This window comes from Emys orbicularis (assembly GCF_028017835.1).
Source record: "Emys orbicularis isolate rEmyOrb1 chromosome 13 unlocalized genomic scaffold, rEmyOrb1.hap1 SUPER_13_unloc_1, whole genome shotgun sequence".
NCBI lineage: Eukaryota > Metazoa > Chordata > Testudines > Emydidae > Emys > Emys orbicularis.
This window is the reverse complement of record NW_027045138.1, coordinates 1-5,364: the sequence shown is the minus strand read 5'-3', so window position 1 is coordinate 5,364 and position 5,364 is coordinate 1.

Below are 5,364 nucleotides of genomic sequence, written 5' to 3'. Positions count from 1 at the left end.
GTATTTCCCCATCTGGTTTGGGAACTACAACCACTGGAGATGCCCATGCACTATTAGAGGGGTGGATTATACCCATCTGTAGCATGTCCTGGATCTCCCTTTGTATAGCAGTTTGGGCATGAGGTGACTCCCGGTAGGGTGGGGTTCTAATTGGGTGAGCATTACCTGTGTCAATGGAGTGGTATGCCCGTTCGGTTCATCCTGGAGTGGCTGAGAAAATCGGTGCAAAGTTTGTGCACAGCTCCTTGATCTGCTGTCGCTGCAGACGTCCAAGGGTCGTGGAGAGGTTCACCTCTTCCACGCCACCATCCTTTTTTCCTTCGTAGTAGACACCTTCAGGCCACTCCGCGTCATCTGTTTCCTGGGCTGTAAACTGGCAAACGTTTAATTCTCTGGAATAAAAGGGCTTAAGAGAATTAACATGGTATACATTAGGCTTTATGTGGGAGGTGGGGGAGGCTATGAGATAGTAAACAGCTCCTAGGCGCTCTTGGACCGTGAATGGTCCTTCCCATGACGCTTCCATTTTATGGGCCTGGAGCGCCTTTAAGACCATGACTTGGTCTCCTACTTTGAAGGACCGTTCTCTGGAATGTTTATCATACCAGGCCTTTTGCTCTTCCTGAGCATCCTTTAGGTTTTCTTTAGCAAGGGCTAAAGAGTGTCGGAGGGTGCTTTGTAGGTTGCTTACAAAGTCTAGAATGTTAGTTCCTGGAGAAGGCGTAAACCCCTCCCATTGCTGCTTCACCAACTGTAATGGCCCCTTAACCTCGCGGCCATACACAAGTTCAAATGGTGAAAACCCTAAACTGGGATGTGGTACAGCACTGTAGGCAAAAAGCAACTGCTGCAACACTAGGTCCCAATCATTGGAGTGTTCATTTACGAATTTACGTATCATGGCCCCCAAAGTTCCATTAAACCTCTCCACCAGACCATTGGTTTGATGGTGATGAGGGGTGGCAACCAAGTGATTCACCCATGAGCTTCCCACAGGTTTTTCATGGTCCCTGCCAGGAAATTAGTTCCCGAATCTGTAAGGATGTCGGAGGGCCACCCTACCCTGGCAAAAATGTCTGCTAATGCCTGGCACACACTTTTAGCCCTGGTGTTGCTTAAGGGTACAGCTTCCGGCCATCGGGTAGCAAAATCCATGAAAGTCAGTACGTACTGCTTTCCTCTGGGTGTCTTCTTTGGGAAAGGATACAGAATATCCACAGCTACTCGCTGAAATGGGACCTCAGTTATGGGTAGTGGCTGGAGAGGAGCTTTAACCTGGTCTTGGGGCTTTCCCACTCGTTGGCACACCTCACAAGACCGAACATAATTAGCAACGTCCTTGCCCATTCCCTCCCAGTGGAAGGACTTCCCCAACCGGTCTTTGGTTCTGTTCACCCCAGAATGGCCACTGGGATGATCATGGGCTAAGCTCAAGAGCTTTACCCGATACTTAGTGGGAACTACCAACTGTCTTTGAAGATGCCAGTCTTCCTGGTGCCCACCAGAAAGAGTCTCCTTGTATAAAAGTCCTTGTTCTACAACAAACCGGGATTGGTTAGAAGAGCTGATAGGCGGTGGGGTGCTCCGTGCCGCTACCCAAGCTTTCTGAAGGCTGTCATCTGCTTCCTGCTCGGCCTGGAACTGTTCCGTTGATGCTGGAGACATAAATTCCTCCTTGGACTGTGGACTGGGGCTTGGTCCCTCTGAAAGCGATGCAGGTGCTGGGGCTGTTTCCATTGACTGTGAACCGCTGTCCGCTGGTGCACTATGTGGTATCTCAGGCTCTGGCTGAGCCTCTTGGGTAGGGTTATCTGCTGCTTCCGCCAGTTCAGACTAGCTGGTGCCCTCTGGCATTGGAGTTGTAGACGGGTTTGCAAGCGCTGGACTCAGTGCTGGCAATGGTTCTGCTGCTGGTTGCATTGCCAGTTCCAGTTCTGGGACTAGCTGTGGCTGGGTCTCTGGGATTGGATCCACTACGGCTGTTGCAGTCATTGGCAGGGGATCCGGTTCCACCACCTCTGTTTGGGTCTCCAGTAACACAGACGGGGCCCTGCTGGACAGCTCAGGAACAGGGATGGGGGTGAAAGCTTGCTTAGCCTGGCTGCGGGTGACTATTCCCACCCTCTTGGCTAGCTTCACATGGTTGGCCAAGTCTTCCCCCAGCAGCATGGGAATGGGATAATTATCATAGACTGCAAAAGTCCACATTCCTGACCAGCCCTTGTACTGGACATGCAACTTGGCTGTAGGCAAGGTTACATACTGTGACACGAAGGGTTGAAGTGTCACTGGAGCCTCCGGGTTGATGAGTTTGGGGTCCACTAGGGATTGGTGGATAGTTGACACTTGTGCCCCAGTGTCCCTCCAAGCGATAACCTTCTTTCCGCCCACTCTCAAGGTTTCCCTTTGCTCCGAGGGTATGAGAGAGGCATCTGGGTCTGGGGATCTTTGGTGTGATTGGGGTGTAATGAACTGTAATTGGTTGGGGTTCTTGGGGCAGTGAGCCTTTATATGTCCCAGTTCATTACATTTAAAACATCGCCCGGCTAAGGTATCACTGGGGCGATGTTGGTTGGTGGAGACTGGTGGGGTGGGGTGAGAAGGCGTCTGGGGTTTCCCTTGGGATGTGGGTTGGGCCTTTGGTTGTCCCCGGTGGTAAGGTTTTGTTTCGGCTTTCCCCTTCTGGTATTCGCTCCAACTGCTACTAGTTTTTTTCTTTTCTGCCACCTCCACCCATTTGGCTCCAATCTCCCCTGCCTCGGTTACAGTTTTGGGCTTCCTATCTAGGATGTACCTTTCTATTTCCTCAGGAACACCCTCTAAAAACTCCTCCATTTTTACTAGGGAAACCAGATCTTCTAGAGATTTAACATTTGCTCCTGATATCCAGGCATCACAATTTTTGTCAATGTGGTAGGCATGCCGGGTAAATGCCACGTCTGGTTTCCACCTTAGGGCTCTGAACCGCCGACGGGCATGCTCGGGTGTTAGCCCCATTCTGAGTCTGGCCTTGTTTTTAAAAAGTTCATAACTGTTCATGTGTTCCTTAGGCATTTCAGCCGCCACCGCTGCTAAGGGTCCACTGAGCTGCGGCCTCAGCTCTACCATGTACTGGTTTGGAGTGATGCTCTTTCCAAGGCAGGCCCTTTCAAAATTTTCTAAGAAGGCCTCAGTATCATCGCCTGCCTTGTAGGTGGGGAATTTTCTGGGATGGGAAGTGGTACCTGGAGAGGAGTTGCTAGGATGGGCTGGTGCATCCTGCCTAGCCCTTGCTACTTCCAGTTCATGCTTCCTTTCTTTTTCTCTCGCCTCCTCTTTGGCTTTTTCCAGCTCCATAGTTCTCTTGTGAGCCTCCTCTTTGGCTTTCTCTTCTCTTTCTCTCAGCTCCATAGCTATCTTGTGGGCCTCCTCTTTGGCTTTTTCTTCTTTTGTAGTCATTTTCCTGTTTTCTTGTGCTGGGTCACACCCCTCTGCAGTTGACTGAAACTGGGATGCACTTAGCTCAGGCTGCTGCTGAGTTAACAGCGACTTTCTAACTAGCTACTCCCGAGGATGTAAAAAGAAAAAAAAAACAATTCAGCTTGTAAATTCCTTTTACTAGTCCTTTGGGAATGAGAATGGGGGAAACAGTCCCACTGATTCCAATGGAGTTACTCCTGATTTACTCCTGATTTACACTGGGGTGAGAGAAAGTAGAATCAGTTCAATGGACTCCAGTGCAGTTACTCCTAATTTACACCAGGGTGATGGAGGGGAGAATTAGGAACAATTGCTTTTGAGGTATTTGTATACCTCTGTTACCCAGAGGTGGGCGAACTCTGGATAATGGAGTATAAATGTTACTATCCTCAGTTTACTGAGGGGAATCGGGGGTCTGGCAGGCCTGATTTTGCTGTCAGGGGCACTGCTGTGAATGTGGGGTAATTTCACTGCATGCCATGGAATTATTCCCCATTTATACTGCTCTAAATGGGAGCAGCATTTTGCATGGAGGTGACCAAACCCAGGCATAATTACACATTAAACTCGAGTCAGGAATACAGTTCAGAAGTCCTGATGCCTCGTCCCCCCTTCTAGCCGAATTTCCACGCTCATTGCGAGACACGAATGTTCCGGCTCCCCTCCTGCTTCTCTACCCACTCAGCTAAACTCCCTCCCAGAGCTTGGAAGAGAAACCAGGAGTCCTGACTCCCATTTCGCTCCCTGCTCTAACCCACTAAATCCAACAGCCCGCCCGGAGCTGGAAATACAGGCCAAGAGTTCTGGCTTTACTCACTGGACTCAACTCCCTCCCACAGCTGGGAACAAAGTGAGGTGTCATGACTCATAGTTCCCTCCTCTAGCGTGTACATTAGACTGCATCTCAGCCTCTGTCCCAGTGACTCTCCATTGCCAACAGGAATGATTGCTGTGAGTGACAATGGAGAGTCATTGGGCCAGGGTAGGGGCGTGAGAGTGATTCTCCAGCGTGGTACTTGGGGCACTCCCCTGGTGTCTGGTAGAGCCAAGTTCTAGTCCCTGCTCCAATGACTATTTAATTATTGATACGAAGTGGAGCAGCTTCAAAAGGAGAGACTGAGACAGTCTCATTTCAGAACAGCCCATAGCCTAACGGCTCAGGCACCCTCCTGTAAATTGGGAATTCAAATCCCTTCTCTTCATCAGTATGAGGGAGGGATTTAATCTGAGTTTGTCACAGGCCAGATGAGTGCCCTAACCACTCAGCTTTAAGTTATGAGGGATGCCAGTCCCACAGTCTTTATGAGAGACAGAAATAGAACCCCCCAGTTCTGGCTCGTCTACACACTGGACTGAATTTCCTCCCAGAGCCACATATAAAACTCAGGAGTCCTGGCTCTCAGTCCTTGCTACTCTTACCCACTTGACCCCACTCCGTTTCCAGAGCTGGGGATTGAATCCAGGCTCCTAGTCCCCACTACTGCTAACCCACTTGACTCAACTACCTTTGCAGAAATCTAATAGACAGATGAAACAATAAACTGAGAACTAGACACAAACTGATGCTAGATAGATAGATAGATAGTTTGATAGATCTAACAACAAACTAACAGAGAGACACAAGTAAGAAAAGAACCGATACAGAGAGTGAGAGAGAAAAACAGAACGAACCCAAACTAACAGGTAGATAGAGAAGTATAAACAAACTAATATATAGAGAAAAGTATAAACAGACAGATAGACAGAAATAACAAGAAACTAATGTATACAGAGAGAAAAGCAACAACAAGCCAATAGTGATTGTCACTATTTTTGGACAATTTTAACATAAACCCTCGATCCATTCTAAAAAATATGTGTCAATTTGATCAATTCCCCCACTCCCAATAGAATGAAACTGAGGCA